The sequence below is a fragment of the Strix aluco genome, chromosome 9 (genome assembly GCF_031877795.1).
Source record: "Strix aluco isolate bStrAlu1 chromosome 9, bStrAlu1.hap1, whole genome shotgun sequence".
Lineage (NCBI taxonomy): Eukaryota > Metazoa > Chordata > Aves > Strigiformes > Strigidae > Strix > Strix aluco.
This window is the reverse complement of record NC_133939.1, coordinates 16,127,449-16,149,390: the sequence shown is the minus strand read 5'-3', so window position 1 is coordinate 16,149,390 and position 21,942 is coordinate 16,127,449. Positions and strand designations below refer to the sequence as shown.

Sequence of the window (21,942 nt, the reverse complement as noted above, 5' to 3'; positions counted from 1 at the left end):
CAGGTTCACAGTTTCTGGATGGACAAAAGACCAGTATTTTCATACAAGCTGCATTTCCTCAGAAAACCAGCTAAAACTCATGGTACTCATGCTGAGATATAAATCCGTGTCTGCACAGTGATATCAATAACAGTTCTCCTTAATTACGCCAAAATGGTTTTGCATTAAGACATTGTAGCTGTCAGCTCATATGTTTCCACCAAATGCGCACTCTAGGACTAAACTGAAACACTGAATTTGGAATTTCCTAAACTTCTGGGGACAGGGGCAGTCATTTGAATTTTGTATGTGCATTTCATGAGGGGTTTAATCAAAACTCAATCAATTCCTACCTCACCAACTTTAGAAAGGGATTTAAATCCAGTACCAGATTTGGATCTGAACGTCATGCCTGGGGGCTCATTTCTGTTATCAATTAGTAGTTGCTCTTGTGATGTATCAAAAGGCAGTAGCATATAGGCTGTTGTTTAGAGATGTACATAATGTAGCTTTAAATTTCATTGGGAAACTAAACAAAACCTCTGGCCTTAGGGCTGCATGTTCAAATACTACAGTCCCATAGTGCATTACACCAGTCAACACTTCTTTTCAAATACCACCCGCATAACAATTAACCTCACTTCAACCTTGAGGTCTCTGATTAGTGATGGCCTATTGTTTAAGTTCCATTAACATAGCCCCTGTGTTGCCCTATTCTCACTCAAATGGACTAATCAAATCAGTCACCAAGGACTTAAGCTCAGAGTCCAACTTCTTTAGTAAGCAGTGATTTTCAATTTAAGTAGAATGGTGGATGTCATCAACACAGTCACAATTAGTATAGCTCTGACATGGAAAACATTCTTAATGATCCCCAATTTGTGAAATATCAAGGGCCCCAGAAACTTGCAATATGAGAATTTCTGTGTATACTAGAAAAATTACAATATCAATAGGGTAGTCAATGAATTACCTCGTACCGGACTAGTCTCTGAAAGGACAGAACCTCAATCAGATTCCATTTAATTTCAAGAAGAAAATGCTGTTTTGAACCAGTAGAAATAAAAACATGTTACAGCATTTTTAAAATGTTATTTTTCACTATCCACACCACATTTATTATGTAAAAAGGAAAGCATTGTTTATTTTTCAAAATCTAGTTACAAAGTTGTTATTCTTGACATTCTTCTTACTTGAATTGCGCAACTATGCTTTCATTCGCATAAGTTGATACTTGCTGTTTCAATCATTTGTAATTAAAAATGGTGTAGTATTATTTCTTTGAGTTGTTTTTAACATTGTCTTCTATTTCTGTCAAGGTAATGGATGATTTGAGCACAAACTTCTGAGAAGATACAGTGGAAAAGTCATGGAAAATACAAGTTGAACTTCACCAGTAGAATTCAGGGCCAAATCTTCAAAGGGGCAATATGCATGTAATGAGAGTTACTGCCCACTTATCGGCATAGGTACCCACTGTGCACAGACAAGAAATTCTTTTATTTTCGTGCACATGCAGTTACTGCGTGAGCAGCATGTGCATTTTCCAACCATTCAGATCTTGCTTTCCTTTGAATACGCAGCAAAAAGTCAAAGTGGGAAGCCACTGGCCATTGAGCAGGACATTGAGGACACCGAGGATTTTCAAAATGGAGCCTTTGTGGCAGATAAGAATTTGCTGTGATTGTAACTGGTAATTCCTATCTAATGGAAAAGGAGCTTTTTTTTTTTCTTTTTCTCTTGTTGTCTTGTTTTCTCGCCAAACTGCATCCGCTTTCTCAGTCAAATACTTTTTCAGACCATGGCAGAATCATGCTCTCTCATCGCCTCAGAATATGATGAAGTTTCTAGATAATGTTCACACGTAGCTTTTCTTTTATGATCAGCTAGAACATTGTGCACAGAATAAACATTGCCAGATGCATTAAATGTTTTATTTCTCTGCTTCAGAGAATGAAATTTGGCAGAAATATTCCCTAATTTAAATCCAGCTTTTGTCTGCCTCATTGCTTTACACACCATGTAGTGAAAGAACTGGCTTCACACTGCTCCCACACCACCAGTCCATCTGACTGACAATAGATCCAATCTGCATTACATGGGAGGCCATGTGAGCGGTCCATTCTGCTCCTCCATCTCCTCCGACAGCTGGAACTGGACTTGGAGTAAATGCCAAGGGAATTTGCATGATAGTCCATTTGGAGCACATATGCTATAAATTCACCATTGCTGCAAAATGGCAAGCCGTAGACCTCGTCTACACAGAAGTTACATGAATTTAAATTAAAACCAATTTAGTCTAAACCAGAATGAACTTCTGTGTGAACACTTGTAATAGTTTAAAATCATCTCGCTTCAGTTTATCTAGCATGGGTGGCGTCTCCCAACAGATGGTTAACTGAATGCAAGAGAAGCGTAGACATTACCAAGCAGTCTCCACCTTTAATGAAAGTCACTTTAAACCCCATCCTTAGCCCCTTTGCTGACAGGGACTCTGCGGAATCGGCTGGGGCTATTCATTCATATCTGCCATTCAGAATCAGGAGCGGATTCTCCTACAGTCCTTCTCTTCTTGCTTGCGTGACACACGGTCAGTCACTGCCTCCTCTTTGGAGGACTCCAGAAATGGCATCACACATCACCCAGCGTTGGGTCAGGTTTGATCCTTCCAGCCCCTCAGTGAAGGCACTGGGGCAGTAGCTTCTGGAGTGGCAAAAGCTACACACATTCTCCAGCCATTGTTTTGGCGATGTTACCCCTGGGCACTGACCCCCGCCTGCGCTGCCTCCTGTTGCTCTTTTGTTCAAGAGGAAACTTGTCATTTAGAGGCTGATTATTAGTTTTCTTTTCTCTTCCCCCCAAGTCCCCCTTTAACTGGATCATCACCAGTTTTAGAAGAGTTGCCCCTTTCTAAAGAAAACAAAACAGAATAAACAACTTCTTCCCAGTCCCTGCCAGAGCTCTCTTCTTTTCACCAACATCCATTTTCTCCCCAGCAAAATGAAAGGACAGGGAGAAAAAGACAGCTTCTTCCCTCTCCCGACAATGAAACAACAAAGAGCACAAACAAAATTAAAATTAGGCATTTAAGCTGATTTTCACCACTTAACTTTTGACATGTTTTTGCAAATTTCCTTCAAGTCCCCTCTGAAGATTCAGCCAATGAAACCACACTGAGCGGTATTTCTAAGCCTTTTTGCATTAACTCCTCTGAAACAGCCCACGTGTTGTTTGGAGTGGCAAAGGCACCTTTCTGCTAATGTGAAATTCGGAGGCTATGACAGAACAAAGTATCTGTCCCTCTGGGGAGAAATCAAGGGTGAAATGCATAATTTTTCAACTTTATGTAAGTCTGAAAATATTTTGGGTCTGATACATCCAAACTCACTCCGCAAAAGGATCTCCAGGTGGGTGATTTATTAGAAGTTAAAGCCGTTGCCCAAAAGTTCTGTTCTATTTTATGCCCACATAGCATCAGCTCAGCTTCATTGTCTTGCTTTGAGAAGTAATTGTTTTTCTCCCCAGAAATATATTTTTCTTCCAGTAAGTCTGCATCATATTCGTCATCTGGAATGTATTGGGAGCACTGCACTGGGCTGAGCTTGCAGCTGCTCCCAATCATAACCGATGCACTCAGAACAGACCTGCAAAATACTGGGCAGGCGAGGGTGGGACTGCCTGCCCCAGCACCACTCCTCCTTCCCACGGTTGCACTCATGCTCCAGAGACTTTGTCTCTCTCCAGTTCCTTTCCAGGTGTAATTCAAAATGGCATTTTTGATCCACAGACCCATTCATGGTTTAAGAGCTTGTATTTCTTCGAGACTGCTTCTCTGTTTTAACATCATGTTTCACCTGGCAGCCAAGATTGGCTGCAGTTGCATGAGATGAATAGCAATGTTGACTGTAAAATACATGAGAGTTTGCAGAATGACAGGCCATTCTCAGTGGATATACAACATAGGAGCAATAGAAAGATGGGGAGTGTCTCATTTCATAGAGGAGAAAAGAAAGAAGGGATTCTTTTAATTTGAAAAAAATAATATTCTCCACTTTTTATAAAAATGTCAAGAAATGGAACCACTCCCCTGCAAATGTCTGCAGTAGAATTGCTGAGAATTATCTATGTGATTTTTGCCCATATTTGTATTGTGGGTTACACCAGCAGTAATATCTTTCCCTTAGAAGTTGTTAGGTGCTTTAATGGTCTTACTTAGATTTGGAAAGTCTAGAAGAAAAAAAATCACATATACATGAAAATCATGAGATATTACCACCATAGGAAATCATGTAAATAGAACATTGACTGCTGGAAGCAGAAAAGTAGAATCTCATTTAATAAAGGAATGAGTTTAATACAACAAAAAGAAAGCATGCAGTATGTACTAGGCTGCACATTTCTTCATTAAGACCTGTTCCCTAGGTCCAGAAGAAACCTTCTGCGCTGGTCTATGCAGATGTCATGAGATGAGAGTATGCCTTCATGGCTTTCCAATCATCCGGCTTCTCCTGGAATTTATCTCTGGTTTTATAGCCTAAGTGACAGAGGCAAGACACAGAAGTTGTTATAGTACACTCAAGAGATTCCTCCTTCTGTGTAACCCCCAGTGCCTGCTGCCTCCAACCAATACCCCCTTTGCCTTTCCAAGGAACAAACAAGCCTCTCCATGTGCCCTCATTCCCACTCCCCCCTTCCCATCTTGAGGTCTGTCACCTTTCTTTGCTGATGTGGCAGCCAGCCAAGGATCCTATTTAAACTAAGAGAAAACTATTTTTCTCCAACTTAACCAAATTAACCATGTTGAGCTTAAAGTAACAGGCTGAGTTATAATATACACCATATTGTCAATGGTTGTGATTTTACTGTAGGTGAAGATATACTCTGTGATTTCCCTATTGGTGGAAGGTCTTTATCACTCCATCTTCTTAACGTAAAAGGAAATGTTTAACCCTTATGCCTGTAAGGAATATGTTGAGTAGAGGACTTCAGAGCATTTCAGAAACAGAAGAAAAATTGAAAATTAGTAGCTTTCTCTATTTTTTTTTAATAAAACCCCTTTTAAAATAAAATTTTATGCTCGATATGGTGGTAACAGGCTGTCATATGACTTCTGTTGGGATCATGTTTGGAACTGGCCAAACTGCCCCTAGCCCTCTGTAGGCTATGGTTCAACCTCCTGTGTTGAGTAATAAGCTGTGCCCATTGCAATAGTTTCAGCTGCATTAAGCCAGCTCAGTACAGATAACTGAATTGAAGAAAACACCATTTTTCCTTGCTTACACAAGACTTGAGTGGAAAGGGATAGCGAACCCTCAGCGCTACATATAGCAAGAGAATAGGAAACCGTCTGCTCCACCGCTGCTGGCTTTTCTGAGCCTAGGGACCTGAGAAATGCCCCAGGCTCCTCAGCAGCAGTTGCTAAGGAAACATTTTAGGGAACCTTTTTCATAAATTCATAGTAATCTCCATTTCTCAAATGTCAAGGCTAATGACTCACCCTTTGATTGCAAATGGGATTTACTACCACAGAATTGCTGGCAGCCTTCAAAGCTAAATTGTATTTGTCAGCATTTGAAGACTTTTAGTACGTTGGTTACCACTGCTCCCCTTGAGTGAGCAGAAAATGTAGATACATGAATATCTGGCAGAATTCCCTCAGAAATATTTCAATCCTTTCCTAAGTTTCCACATAGGAAAGAAGACGGGGATTGGTGTCTGCAGGGCTCCTGCATCAGGGAATCCCTGCAGTGGAGCCTGCGCCTTCGGGATTTTCTGGCCTAAGGTGCTACCAGGCGCTCCTGAGGAGCACACACCCCGACAGTGGGGAGTCGGAACCAGCCTAAAGCCATCTCTGGGGATGAGCAGTGGAGACATACATCCCTGCCTTTTCCCCCAGAGGCCAGTTCTGCTTGAAGGCAGCTGGATATGCCCATGGATTTTGTACAAGTCACACATGAATCACTGTCCTCAGTTTTCCTCTGATTAATAGCTATGCAAGTCTAATAAAGCAGTTTTACCCCTCACACATTCAGGATATCGCCTGAAACCAGACTGAGAACCTGATACTACATTACTTTGTGCCTTCACAATCTTTTTTCTGCCAAGTGCCAAGTTTGCAAATGCACCCTGAGACTTCCTTCTTCAAAGTATTTGACAAGGTATCAACAAACCCAGACTTCAAGGATGATATCTATTGCTTTGAAGGCAATACATATTTAGAACAAGATTCTCTCTCAAGTAATACAGAACTCACTGCAGATGGATGTATTTCCAAGTTAAAAGCTTATAGGCCAGAATACAATTTAAAGAGTGGATACTTTAACACCTCATGATTTAAAAATACATGAAAGGGCCTCAAAGAAATACAGACCTAACAGCAAAGTTTCTGTAAATGATTTTTTGTAAACACTTCATATTTATATAAATGCATATTATAAATCCATTTGAACATTGGTTCATACTGTATTTAATAAATTTCCATTTAATATAAAAGTTACAAATATAATGTATTTTAAATGGATTCATATTATAAATCACTGTGACTCATGGAAATCCTTTCTCCCTGGAATGGCCAGTCACTGGTATGTGGAGGATACCACTGATGAGACTGAAAACTTTGCTGTCCATAGCATTGCGTTGTTCAGTGATGCATTCCACGAGAGAAAAGCAATATGCACCCATTTAGGAATATGTACTTAAAACAAGTAGAAATGCCTTCAGAGGAACACTTGTATGTTATTTTGAAGTGTTCCCTGGTCACTTTGAACACTACTGTCAAAAACAGACAGATGGAGAAAGCACTCATCCAACTTTTACTTTCTCTGTTTTGGGAAAATGTATCCCTCAACTACATTTTGTACCAGTCTGCCTAGAGACAGACAATTTTGCTTTCCTGTTGTGTCTGGCCACAGGATTCACAGTGTAGATTTGCTCATTTTTCAGTTGGTGTATTCAGCCAAATTGCCAGAATACACATGTCCTATCCCAGGCCCAGGTGCTGAGAGAAGGCTCCACTCTAGAACTCTTTTTTGCCTAGAATACAAAAAGAGGAATCATTGCCTCTAACACTGGTATTTCTAAGGACATTTTTCTTTCTCCATTGATTGGCTTCTAATTCTATACTTTCTCATATAATTTTGCTTTTGCTGATACTGTAAAATGAAGTACTGCAAGTGTAGAGGTGGTTTTAGGCAGTTCTCCCCTTCCTTAGTTTCCAGCTGGCCCTATCTAAAATAATAGCCAAAAAATTACTCTTAACTCAGAACTTTAGCTCCAAAACTTGACTGAAAACATGTGGCCCCAAAATGTAGATGAAAAATGAACAAACATCTGCATTATCATACTGTTTACCAAATGCTGAAATCAAAGACCAGTCTATGCAGCATTTCCTCTTTCTGTAACCAAAAAGTTCTCTTAGTTATTACACAATTTAGCAAAAACCTGATAGCATATTATTTTAGTCACATTGAGTCTTCTTATTCACCTAATGATTATTTACATCATTTTCTGACCAGAAAAAATCCTAATCTGACTAGGAGGATCTGACTTCTTTTAGTTTTAGATTCACCAATGCCTATACTTCTGCACCTGTATGCCTTATTTCCTCTGAAGTAAACTGCCATGTCTACTGTACCATGTACCACAGTGGCTCTGACAAACCCATGCTGGTCCTTTACTTGTAAATACCAAGATGGTACCTGCACACTTAGAAACAATCACATAGTTGTATGGGGCCATAGTACATGTGATTGTGATTTAACCTTTTAAAAGGGTTGTGGGTTTGGTTCTATTAAAAATGGAAATATTGTCTCTGGGAGGTTATGATCAATTTTATTCCCATAGAGTAGATGTGAAATCCTGAGGACTTTGAAGCATTCTGTAATTCAAACAAAGTTTTATTGTTTCCTGAAATGCAACAACCATTAGAAAATCATCTAGGTAGATTAACACTTTGCTGTCTTGCTTTTTAGAGCTCTAACAACCTGATCTAGCAAAACAGTAGATACTCCTAATGCTCCCTGTTCAGTTCAAGTAGGGAATTTCCTCTAATTTTGGCAAACGGTATGCTGAGAGAAATGTTACTTAACTCACTACATAGCCATAAATCTGCTTTGTAAATCTTGCACTTTTTGGGAAGCTTATTGCTAAAAGTTTTGCTTCAGAAGCACATTTAAGGGGTTTAGATTTAATAAGGTTAAAAACCATCTGAGCATTTTGAGACTACAAAGAAATAATATATCTGTAGTGTCCCTTGCGATAGATTAGAGACAGGACTTGGTTGCGGTAATGAATATAAATGGGATTCTTTATTAAAGCCACTGGACACAGGCAGGGCTGTAGCTTTCTGCTCTCCAGCTCCCAGGCTAACTGCACACAACCTATGCTTTCCAATAGCACCACGCAGGTCTGTCCTAAATCCTGGCCTGGATTTAGCAGTTTTGGAAGGGATTGCCAACGTCCATGAAACCTAGCTGCTTAAATTGTTCAGCAGTGGAAACAACTTCCAGAGAATCTCCTGCCAAGGCTTGCATAATCCCTACATTTGCATGCACGTGAATTAAACAATCAAAAGACTGGAAATTCTGCAACTGGGAATAAAAATATCCTCCACACAAAAATCTTTCTTTTCTTTGCAAGTTTGAGGATAAAAAGAGATTTGGGACTTGAAAGCCTAGATATTAAAATTTTTTAATGCCATTTTAATTACAAAACTAACTTGAACAACAAATGTAAATACACAGTGGAGAAAGGCAGTCCCCTCTCCATATGCCATAGTCAGCATTACAGTCTTATTCCAGGTGTGGGATTTTCTTTCATAAAGTCTGGACAGGGGAGTTAATGAATATTTATGGTCTTTGTACCGAGTCCAGAGCAGGCTCAAGGCATAGACAAAGTAAGTAATGTCTGATTATCTGCTCTGCTTAGGCCAGGGGAGAAAGGAACTGGCCCCTGGACCCTGAATAGCCCATTCCTATGGATGCAACTCTTTGCTCTTCCTCTTGCTGCCAGGCCAAGGCAAGTCAAGGACTTGTAGCCTACTGTCTGTCTGGCAGAAGGAGCAGGAATGCGTCCCCCTTGCAGTCTGGTTGCCTTCATCCTCCCAGCCCAAGCTGCACAAGGGTACGGGCAGTGGCTGCAGTGTAGAGTGGGGGCAGCCCCATGATAGAGAGGAGGTAGAGGACGAGGATGTTGGTCAGGTCAGAAAAGGGATAGACTGAGGGTCAATGGCCCAGGCTGGGAGGGGAGAGCCTCTCATCCTTCATCACTCCCTCCTCAAACCTCACCGGCTCCTCCTGACCTTCCTGTCCCATCTCTGCAACCCCCAATCTGCCACAAAGATGCCTTCTGCCTCTGCTGTCTGCCAACCAGCCCATCCCAGCCCCAAGTGCCCACCCTCAGGCAGAGTTTGCCCATGCTCCTGCTTCAGTTTCACAGACACAGCCTACACTCCCCCACACCTTCAGGGGCTCGACCACTGTTGAGACATTAAACTTGGAGGTGTGAATCCCCTTTGAAACATGTCCATGATGCTATTATCAGACCTTACCATTAAGGTTGCTTTTAATCAAGGAGCAGCAAACATGGTGCCTTTTCCTCATTTTTCAAGAAGCGAGGGAGAACACTTTCCCCGCTCTCGGTTGCAAATTCAGATAAGCCACCTGGGTCCTGGCCTGAGGAGTATCTTTGAGAAACTCCAAGATCCCCCCAGTGGAAAATAGACTGCTAAAGTCAAACATGTTCAACTCAGCTTCAGAGACTTCCCCAAAAAGGGCTGTAGCACAATTTCTCTCAAAGTGATTATGCCCTCCCTTGTGCCCGCATACATGCAAACACAGCCACACACCTTCCCGGGGCAAACATCCAGAGCCCTCCTCGGCAGGGGACTTATCTGAATAAGCAGGAGAATGCAGTGTAGGCGTGGGATCTCGGGATATCAAGAGGTGAAAGGGCGATACTGCTTTCTGATTTGAAGAGCTAACTTGAGGAAAGCCTATGATCACATCAGTGGGCCACATGTACCAAGTGAGTGTTGCACATGTTAATATATTAAACATATGTGGTTCTTATTTCCTATGTTAAAGGAATACAGTTTGCAAGCATCAGGGTGCATCGTTATTTCAAATGCATGGTAAATGTGGATTAAGGATGCTTCAAGATTCCCATGGTCTGATGACTATGAATACCTGCAATATCCAACTCTGATTTTAAAGTTTCTCCCCACCTTTAAAATGTGTGTCTCGTAACATTGGTGTGGGACTTGGTTTCATTTTAAAGGCTCATGGAAATGGCCAGGGCAACAGGAACAATAACAGCACCCTTTTAGGAAAATACAGGAAATCTTTTCAGCCAGATGTACTGCAGCACTGGGGCCACCATGAAAGTCTCACAACAGCTTCTAGGCAAAAGCCAAAGGGGATCATCACGTCTTCTAACACTTCGTCTTGCATTAGAAATAATGCTTGCTCAAGGAAGAAAAAAGAGCCAATAAAAGTGTTCAAAATTCATTCCTTTATTGGCTTTTTGTTGCCTTATGTTATTAATAAGAATTTACAATCTTATTTACAGTGTAAGGTTTTAGCACGGACTATGCTTGTATATAACTTGAATTTTAAAAATCCTTGGGGCATCATGAATTTAACAAAATCCTTTAAGAATTAATGGAGTTTTGTCTGAGGTCAGATTTTTCAGAAAAGCTCTCTAAACTGGACTTTCATATTTTTGTGTGAGAGGAGTAGGATGTCCTAGACACCTTATGATTGGGGGATTTGGATACGAAAATGTGGGATTTCCATGTTGCAAACATTGCTCATGACAGGGTGCAGGTGTGGAGCGAAGGGCCAGCTTCAGCTTGCAGACACTTTGAAACAGACTTCCTGATTTGCAGGCTCTATGACTACACTTTTAAATGTCAATTAGAGGCAGGGGGTGCTGTAGGGGTGTTTGGGGATGTTAATATCACAAAATAGTGACACAACCACTTTCTTACTTATCTGACAGATAAAAACTATGGGTTTTAAAGCAGTAAGTGTGGTGGAAGACATTCAGAAGCCTTCTCTTGCTTGTACAGTGTTGACTATTGGTAGGGTTATCCTACCAAAAAAAACCCCAAGCAGACAAAACCTGAGGCTCCTAAATTAGAGAATACACATAAAAATGTTAGCCAGAGGCTTCTGATTTGTATATTCCCATCTACCCCTCCCTCTCTCTCTTTCCTCTCCAATACTAGTGCTGCATTGAGTTGGAAATGTATAAATGTTACATGTAAGATGCAGCCTTACTGTTGCATCTTTATTCAACATCAACTTCCAGATGGGAACTATTTTTCATGGTTCATAAAGCCAAATCCAGCTGCTACATTTGGACCTACATAAGGAATACACATTTTATTGCCTTAGCAGTGCATATAAAACAATTGCTGTTGTTTCTTTAGTACTGGTGCACCTCACATTTCTCAATACATTTTAGATATTTAAATTTTTAAAACTGTATTTTACAGTTACTCATTTAGCTGTGCACTGTAACGAGATCCTGCTTTTACAACATTTTCCAGATATCTAACATAACTGAAAGAAAAACGATCTTGGATAAATGGTATTCAATATAGCAGCCATATATTCAGTTACTTACTAAGAGTGTTCAGACAATTTCCTATGTAAACCACAATGATATTAAATACTTCTGGAATCTCAGCTTTATTAAGAGACAGGAAGTGCAAACTCAGGAGCCTTTCCCCTCCCCCTCAGCTAATCTGACTCTTTGATAGTCATGTGTTAGGAATAACCATGGAGTTTCTCCTAACGCAAAATATTCCCACAGCTAAGAGAAAATTAACCCTTGCGAAACCTCAAAAGAGAGAGTGGAGTCCATGTGTTCACAGAGAGAGAAAAAAATCATTAAGAGGAAGTTTATACCAGCAGCAGGTCTACACAACACTGCCAGCTATTATATGCAGGCATAATTCATTTGCATTTGAGATGGTATTGTCAAAGCAACTACAGCACATCCATTGCAGAGGAGAATTATTCAGCCTGGCAAAATTAGCCATCTTTGTGCCTCTCTCACTCGCCATAGAGGGGAAGCGCTCTGCAGCCGCTCAGTCATGTGTGCTGGGGATTTTTCTCCTCCACCCTCAACTAGCAGATGTCAGGCTGTTTGCTAGAAAGCAAACAAATCCCCACAAAAAGCGCCGAGGTGGGACAGAGAGAGTTAACGCACTAGTATGACAGGGAAGCAAGTTTGCTGTGAATTGGGAAGCACAAACTATAGTAATCCCCACCCTGCTGAGTGGCTTCCCCAGAGGTCTGATACAGTGCCAAAGCCTCTTACGCATACTGAGACAAAGCTTATTTCAAGCCGAATTCAGCTCCTGAAGCCACCATACTGCTTCCTGACAGCCTCCAATTGCACTGCCTCTGTATTTGTGTTTCCTGCTGTTTATATTTACTTGTTCCCAGAGCCACAACAGCTACAAAAACAAATAGTTGCTATTTGCAGGCTCTGTATCAACACAGGTATAGTGCTTCGCTTCCCTTTTAGTTTTACAAAGATTGTGCAAATAGGCTTTTAATACCTCAGAGAGATTAATATGGTAATTATAAACCAGTTTAGGAACACATGCTAAACAATTGGTCATATAATCAGCATCCTTGTTTCAGCGTATTAGTGCGGCTAAGGCAAAAGGTTTTTAAACTATGAGGGCTCCACAAACTCTCCCTCGATTATATTGTTATTATTTCCCCATTCCTCTGAGACACAAGCTTGAAATATTACTTTTTTGTTTGTCAAGTCCCTGTGGATACTCTCCAGATCTGTGCTCCTGTCTTTTTGGCCTCTGTACAGCTATTGTGATGGTATCTGATTTGGGCAATGGAGATCTTGTTTGATATACTTATTTAAAGGATCAGCTTAAGGAAGCCTAAGAGCCATCAGTTCTCTTAATTAACTGCAGAGAAATGATTAATGCTATAAATATGGAATTGATCAGGAAAAAATTATAGTACATAGGATTTAATATGAGTTGTTCGACCAATATTTAAGACATTAAATATGATAAATCTGGTCCCGGGTAAAGTGTTCATAACTACCCAAGTGATTTATGCACCTCAGAAAATTTCCACCACAAGCCACCAGGGCTGTTAGGTTTCTAACTGGAGCTGGGCAGTGCTTTTAAGGTAAAAATTTGCTTTTGTAAAATAAAAAACTCCTCAAAGAACAGGTCCATTTCAGCAACACTGCACTTTCTAAAACAAACAAAGCAGAAAAGTTTCAAAGCATTTTATTCTGGCCTTATCTGAAAAGAACATTCTCATTTCAAAACAGTTCTATTTAAAATTCATTTTGTTTCATGCACATTGATGTTGTCTTAAATAATGCAGTTTTGTTTATCAGGAAATTTAAAAAAATAAATTATTTTGATGCAAGCCAGAAGATAGGCCTCCAAGCCTTTCCTTTCAGAAGCACCCACTCCAAATGTTCCCCTCTGTTGAAAAGAAGCAAAGAAAAGCAAAGAAAAATATCAGCCCACAGCCCCAGATTAAGGACTGCTGGTAGAAGTTGTTGGAATTGTCCCCTCATCCTTCAGTGTCTGTCACACCATGAATTGAATTAAAAGCTGAGGCAACAAATCCAGTGGCATGGTAATGTCACTGACTTTTATAGACATCTAGAAACCAGTACTTTTAGAACCCAAGTATGCAGCATCAGAGTAGCAATTTTTTTATTTTTTGCTTTTTATAATAGCTAGCCTCACAAATCTTCCCCTGCCCCCTTCCCCCAGTCCCTGAGGACAACAGTTATGGAAATAACGTCTCCTGAGACCATTTCCCAAGAACTCTGTGCCTTGGTCCACAAGAAATGCAATGCCGGATCCACCCACATCCAACGAGCAAGACATCCTGGAGCACAGCTTTTGGAGGAGATGTTGGAGACAGAAATGTCACTGCATTCGTGTACAGAGCATGGACCCACACGCAGAAGGCTAACCTCTGTCACTGGGGAAGCTGCCTGAACTCTGCCTGGCCTCGGCTCCACATTTGTTTTTCCCTCAGGATTACTCACCACCCAACATGGGATAGGAAGATCTGTCAGGACCAGCCTCCCTGTGGACAGCTGCACATAGTTCCGTGGCTCTCAGGGTCTGTCCACAACCTGCTTACCCACCGCTGCAACCTCAGCGTGGGCAAAGCGTGCAGAGGGGCCACCAGGAAAGACCACCACTTGGCTGCCTCCAGGATGGAGACGCAACAGGCTGAGCCTCTGCCTCCGCCTGGGGCTGCTACCCACATGCAGCACACAACAGGTGGAAGGGACCACAGTGGTGACCAACAGCTTCAGAGACACTGGCACCCACTGCTACCTGGCATAAAGTGAAAATAAGGAAATCTGAGAAATATTCCAGTCTCCGTCTGCAGCATGATAGACCTCCCTGGAGCCTGGCGGAAGCATGTGTGTTGACTGGTGGCATGAGCCACAGATGTGTTTAGAGGAGAACAGAGGGCTCAAAAGTGGGAAGTGGTTGAGCACATAATTAAAACTACAAAGCATCAGCTCACCTGAGCTCCTAGCTGGGTCACATGATAATTGTAAATGGATAGTGTGTTAGAGTGTACCACAAGCTAGACATTGCAGAGGGGGCAGTTGTGTCATTAAACACTCAAAATCCATCTAAACTCCACGTTTAAATAGTCTGAATACAGGCGCTTAAGAATTCAAGACTATCTTCAGAAAACTACAGAGCTAAGACTCCCGGCGCTCACCGCCATCTCAGCAGCCAACACACTCTGAGAGAAAACCATCCATTAGGGACTGCTCTCCACCAGTGTGTCCCTGTCTCTGTGACCCCCACACCATGGGATAGGGGACATCCAGAGGGGATGAGCAACGTCAGCGGGGTGCCTCAGAGGCAGTGGTACAATGTATTTCAGTGGCCCCTGAAATCGAGATGCTCAAGATTTGATTTTTCCATTGGATCCTCAGGCTTGTTATAATTTCAGGGATGAGACCAATTTAATTTTTATAGAGATGTGTAATCCGCCATTTCAACACACTAATTGAAATAGGCTGACATGCAGCTATGTGCCCTACGAGTCTTCCAAAGCACATATCTTGGCACTTTCCACTAGAGGCTAAATGACATGACTAGAAACCGTACCAGATCCTCTGTGTTTACAGGGCTCTGCTTCTACATTATTATTTTGATTGCTGGCTTTACCAACAAAGGTCCAAGCAGCAGAATCTATTTGGAGGAAATAATAGAAAGTAGACCTGAAAAAGATTTTAAGAGGTCAAAAATCAACCGTACCTATGCTATTTTTGACAGATGTTTATTTAACTAGTTTTTAAAGTCCTTCAGCAGTGGAAATGCACACATTTTCCCAATGCAATCTGATCGGTTCTTTAATTATGACTTTTATAATGGCTAACCTAAATTTTTCTTGAAGTAATTTAAGTCTATATTTTCTTAACAATTCAGAGAATAAGTGTTAAACAGTCAATTTCTTTCCCCTTTGCAGCAACTTTTTACATGCTTGAAGGCTGTTGTGCTCCCTTTTGTACACTGTACACAGCCTCGGTCCTTCTGATTTCCCTGTCAGCTGTTCTTACCACTTGGCTCAGGATTCTCTCCTTTGCTCCACATCCTTTTTGGAAAGTAATGCCCAAAGTTTGCCCACACTGAGCAAGCTGTAAGGACACATACACCTGCCTTCCAGGTTGTGCTCATTAAAAAAAAATATCTCAGTATTACATTTTTCTTTTTCACAACATCCTTTTGTTGAAAGCTTAATACAGGTTGAACCCATCATAACTTCTCTATCATTTTCTTTAGAATCAAACATTTTGCTCTTCATTCTGCATTTCTGCAGCTGACTTTTCCTCTTTATATACAGCAAGTACCTTTTACTTTCTCTCCCTGATAAATATTTTTTCCAATCATTTCTCCAATCTGATTTCCAGTTCCACCCTCCAATGTACTGCAGCTTTCCCAGGCTCACGTTCTTTGTGGATGTAATGAGCACAGTCAGTTCTCAGACACTACTGACAATAATCAGTGAGAACAAACCACAGCACAGGATCCTGCTTGATACAGATTTCTGTTTGAACAGTGTCTCATTGATAAATGATCCTCAAGTATGGTTTTCCAACCAGGAAAACATCCATCAGGCAGGTTTCATCAAAACTATGTTTCCTTAGCTTTGCGTGTGAGCTCATCAAGAGTTATCAAGAGAGGGAGAGGTTAAACAGGGCTTGAAGTATTCATAATTTTTCCTGTAAGATATTTAATGAGTCTTGATGAGGCACGTGTGAATTGTGAAAGTTTCAGAAGTCTTACTTAAAGCCAAGTTATCTGCCCATGTTACTGGACCAGTACAGCTGCTAAGAATATCAAAGTGAGTGATTCCAAGTGACATGAAAGCGCAGTCTGTACAGATCCTACAGAGCCTACTGTAGACATGAAAACAAATGCAATGATGTGGGGCGAAGATGCCATCTGTCTAAAAGATGGAGGGACAGAAAACTAGAGATCATACAGCAGAACTCACTGACACTCAGAACTTGCATGGTTTCATTCCAGGTTTTCTCTTACTATTAATCTCACAAACTCAAACTTTACTCCTCGGATGTGAACTTGTCATGGATATTGTGACACAAATCTTCATGTGTTTTCCAACACTGCATTCCTCCTATTTCTATCCCACCTTTCAGGGAAACCAATGGCAGACTAAAATACAAGTCAAAATTATTAATAACCTTCAAGATATTTTTACAGAGACTTTAACATTTGATTGGAGCTTCACAACACAACTACTAAAAGCATAGATAGATTCATAATCTTTGCTTAACATTGAGGTATCTCTTTTTTAAAAGGAAACTACCTGTGGTTAACTGTAAGAGGAGACAGTAATTCCATTAGGAAAATTATAAATTACATTTCTCAAAAAGTCAACACTTGACAAATCAGTGAGCCTGTTTAAATAGTCACAGAGATATAAACTAAAATGTATACATTGGGAAATAAATTAGAGTTCAGTAATTAATGTGAATTGTAAAATCTTGTTTTACTCAATGAAAGTAATTACCATTAAAAATTTTGATTATTCACATTTAAAATACTAGCAATCTAAGAGACCTTTAAAAGATCTATTTTGCTTGCTAGTTTAATTATCTTTTCAGCCGATATAGTCATTCATTTCACAAATTAAGAAAGAAGAGTTTACGGGGGAAAAGCACGGTAGCATATATAGAGAATTTCTTGGGTTGATCCCCACCCAACAAATTTCAGTTCATTGCTCAAGCTGCCAACTTCACAAAATTTAGATATGGGATACCAGTTTCCCCTACTGTCTTTCTGAGGAACCAGCCATAACCTTCAGATCCATATGTTAATTTGATTTCTGTAGGATCAGGCTACACAGTACTCCCATTCAGGCTGAAAACCATGCTAGAAGAATTGTTTCAAGTCACAAACAGAAAATGAAGACAAGAATTTACCTCAACATCTTGTTCATCAACTATATCCTTCCAGCTCCTGGTTCATTTTCTTGGCATTTCAAGAGAAGAAAAGATTCTTTCTCTTCAGAAAGAATCAATATCACACTTGTTCCTGTCTTCCAGCCTTTTATCATACAACCTTTTTGTCTTCCCTCCTGTTTTGATCTACCCTTCCGTGATGATCTCATTTACCTTGTCTGCTCAGAGACACCACCACACCTTGTCTCAAGTTCCTCCATATTTTCAGAATGACATACTTTTTTCCCAAAAGTAATCTGATAGTAAGTGCAAGATATTATTGGTTATACCTTGTCAATTTGATATGTGCTAGTACATGAAAAAGGGTCTCTATGAATTCATAGAAAATGAGAGCAAGTAAAACACTATCTACATAATAGCTCCATGAATGGAAATAAAGGCCTTATTTTATCATAATGGTCCTTTAACCCTGCTTTCATCCATGATTTTAATTTCATTTGAGTTCTTCAATATATCTTGCATTCCTACACGTCTCTCACACTGTCAAGAAAGCCTTCTTTACAAAGAGAAGTGCATGCCTGAAATGTTCTTTCCCCCCACTGGGGATCCACCAAAGTACATTCATTACCTTAAATTAAAAGGAAACACTCAAAAATAATGTATTCAGGGATGTGTCTGCAGCAGTCCAGGATGGCAGATCGATTTGAACCTGAATGTACAATATTTCTATACGTGAAAGATGCTATGGTCCAGTGGAGCAAGCAGACTGCTGAAAGCATGAGACACGTTTTGTGTCAGCTATGCACGGAACTCACATTTGTGTCAATAGGAGCTACTTGCATGGAAGGATGCACGTAACCTGAACCAGGACTTGCCAGCTCTCTCCTTTGCCTTCCATTGCATACACACCAGAGCACACAGAAAAGGGAGAGAAGGGGAAAAGGAGAGAAGAGATATTCAGACCATCTAAAATGGGAGGACTTAATAAATACCTATCTACTAGCCATAGATACTATGTGATTTACTGAAATAAACATTGTTTGCTTTCCTGAAAAAATACAGAGCCAGATGGATGTCAAATGCCAGTAGAATAAAAGTTTCTAGGAGCTGAAAGGCACGATAGGGTCAAAACCAGTGAGTGACACCAAATTTTTTAATTCTGACAGCTTGTATTTTCAGACTTAGCACTTCCTTTCTCCTGTCTGAGCATTTCAGCTAAGAGGAACTCCACAGTGAGCCATAAAGCAAGAATCAAAACACCTGACTGTATGGGAGGGCATGCACCATTACAACAGACACCCCGAATGAAAACAGGTTTCCCTGCTTAAAGGGAAGTCCAATTGTCCTACAGTCTGTTTCTTTAATAGCATAAACAAATGTCTACAATAGCCCTCTCTCTTCTCATGTGAAAGAAATAAGGAAAGACCTTTATGAAGCTTCTAGGGAGAGAGACAAGGAGGGCAGAGCAGCTTGCCTTTCGCTCTTCTCTGACTGATGTCACCGTTCCTGTGGCCAAAACATGTTTGTTGCTAAGCAACTATGTATATATTATACTCTTCTGTTTCCATTTGGGATTTAACATATGCATTTTCACTTTCATCTCTGATGCATAGTTACATTTGTTTGCAGTGGGTGCCAGAGTGAATGGAAGCTGTCCAGTATGGGATATGCATAAGAACTGAAAGGCACACACGGTGATTTACCAATGTGCATCATTGTTTCGCAGCACAGTTCAATGGGAAACCTACTGAGTGCCATTCACCAGCACTTGGGCCAATTTTTTCATTTAGGATTGATGCTGGTTGCTATATAGCAGCTATTGGTTCAAGAAGTGCAGCAGTTCTCAGATGTCACGAAGCAACATAGTGTGCAGATAGTCCGACTGGTAATTATTGCAGATGGATTCTTTCTACGATGATAAAAGAGGTCCATTCTTTCATCTGGAGTTTTGAGTTTTATGCATAAATCCACTTTTTCCTACACCTCTCCCATTTACTTGGCAGGCAATGAAAAAAAATCACCTTTTCCTTTTGAATTGCGTGCAGATGACCCAAATCAGTGGCACGCATCACTCACATTTTTCTATGAATCAAATCTAAAAAGAAATGAAAAGAGAGTAAGGAGAAAAAGAAGGCAGGATGTGAGAGTTCATTTATATTATAAACACTCTGCAACAGCAGAAAAAAAATCAGTTTTAAAAACCACATGTCTATTACCCTGTAATGAAATTATAAGAGAATGCTATTAGTCATGTCTGTACGTTTATTCACATTGTGAGTTCAATAATTAAATTAGAAGATCTGACATGGAGTTTACTAAACAAAAATCCACGCTATAACAAAAAAGAAAAAGAACAGGATATTGCTAGCTTCCTTTTGGGTTTAGTATTGTCTCTATTAATAAGCATTAAAGAATAAAACACTGGAGGAATTCTTGCAGTCGAGATGATTTGGGTTTTGTTATGCTTTTCAGTTTAGCTTAATTTCCCACTGGAAGCTTCTCTCTAAATGCAGGCCTAGGATTATCATCACATAAGGAAAAAAAAAAAAAAACAACCAAAACCAAAAAACCTTAAGCTCAGTTTGCTACTGGTTTTTCTTACTTTCTCCTCCCTGGAAGCCCAGACAGGAGAAGGGATGCAGAGAGGAGGCAAGGCAACCTTTACATCAGTCACAGTTGTTATACAACTTTGAGGGAAAATTGAAGGTTTTTTCTTTCCCCTGAAGCTCAAAAAAATGAGCTTATAAAAAGGAATATTGTGTGAAAGCAACTCGCTTGTCCATTCTCATATGCACTTACTATCACAGTTGAAAGAAAAACTTTGCTCTAGATGTGCATTGGTACAAGAACTTAAGGTACAGTAACTCTCTCCCTTGGCCTCCTCTTCCACAGAAGACAGGTAATGATAATTCAGTCAATGTTATTTTATGTGTCAGACTCTTTTGCTCTGTGAATTTTCTTCACCCTGGGTCCATGCTGAGCCTCTGGCTGGAGCACTGATGGCAAATCTACGCCACAGGGGAGTGCCTGTTACACTGCTGGAGCGTAAGCAAGAATCAGGCCCAGCAGTTAAAAAACAGAATTTGCCTTATAACAGAGGTAATTTGAAAACTATCAACTGCCCTACACCTTTCAACTGTCTCCACTTAGGAACCAGCTGTTGTTTGAAAGCTGCCTTCACGCAGGACTATATGCATTTAGCACTTTCCCACTAGTCTCAGTGCCACATATGCAGCTCTTCAGGTAACAGAATTTGTGACACATGGAGGTTCACCTTGAGCTAACACTTGCACAAGTTAAATTGTCATTGAGAGCCACAGAAATGTCCATGCTTGCCCCTGCCGCTACACACACACAATCTCCAAAATTTGAAATTCACTGCACAGCTGAAAGACTGACAGCAGCTTCTACATTTAACTTTTGATCTCTAGATATTTTGCCATCCTTCAAAAAAGCACTGCTTTCCTAATTCACATTCCTGTTGCATTTGAGTCTACCCAATATTAAAAAAGAGTGTCTCTTAGAGGATGGTTTATGATAATATGTACATCTATATTTCTACAACAATCTCTAAGAGGATGATCAGGACTCCATTTATTAAAATAAAACACATTCTTGATCTCACAACATATTTTATACTTGAAGTTTCTTTAAAATGTAATAAACAAGAAGTAGCTTCAGTCCATGTTGTTATTTTTTAGCCAACTGAGCAGTGTCTTAGAAAGCAATTTAAGTTGGTATCCACAGCGACACAACCAGGTCACAAGAACCGCATCTTTGGTCAGCAGCTGAAGCAGCTACACTGGGGTGATTCTAGAAATGCATCAAAAACTACCATCCATGCTTAGTGAACATACCCCTCTCTTCTCCAGATTAGAATGCCACCTACTAAAAAAATATTACAGTAATATTTAGTGCACTGGTAGTAAGTACTATTCCTTCCATTTCAAAAGTCATCCTGAAATATTCAGCTGAAGAGATGATTTTTCATTGTTTTCCCCCAGAGTCTACATTTGGAGAATATTATGAAAAGCTGAAGCTAACACAGATGCACACATTCCAGGGATTCATGCAAAGTCCTACCACTGCAAGTCCAACTGAGGCAATGAACCTTTGTGGACTTTCCAGGAAGCTTGTGAATTTTGTTGCCAAGTTCGAACAGCTCTAAAATACATAAGGAAATGAGATCCCATGGTATTTATACAAATTCCCATGTCAGACATAAATGACTACCTTTGTCTACTGTTCAACAAAAAAAACCCAAACTTGCATGAATCTTTCCCAAATGTAAAAGTGGTTATACCATTACAGTGCTAAATCTGGCAAAAGGTACATGAAGTATATGTATTGAGACCAGTTTGGGGGTTTGGAAGGGTGGGGGGTCTTGAAGTTATACTGCATTTTTTAATCTGTTTTATCTGCTGTTACCTTCTTTTTAATATACATTTAGATATATATATCCAAGATACAGTCATATAAAATCAATAATCACAT

At 40.2% G+C, this 21,942-nt stretch overlaps 1 long non-coding RNA gene across 2 annotated transcripts in view; it reads right to left on the bottom strand.

The window, feature by feature from the left end:
* Positions 1-4,284: 4,284 nt before the first annotated feature.
* Positions 4,285-21,942, bottom strand: part of LOC141927369 (uncharacterized) — a 63,141-nt gene continuing 45,483 nt past the window's right edge. Inside the window, exons 3-4 of one of the 2 annotated variants that reach the window (XR_012624371.1) lie at positions 19,470-19,543; positions 4,285-4,513 (exon numbers count right to left, since the gene is read on the bottom strand). This is a non-coding gene — a long non-coding RNA (uncharacterized LOC141927369). The remainder of the gene's footprint in view (positions 4,514-19,469; positions 19,544-21,942) is intronic. The other variant, XR_012624372.1, reaches the window with a different exon arrangement.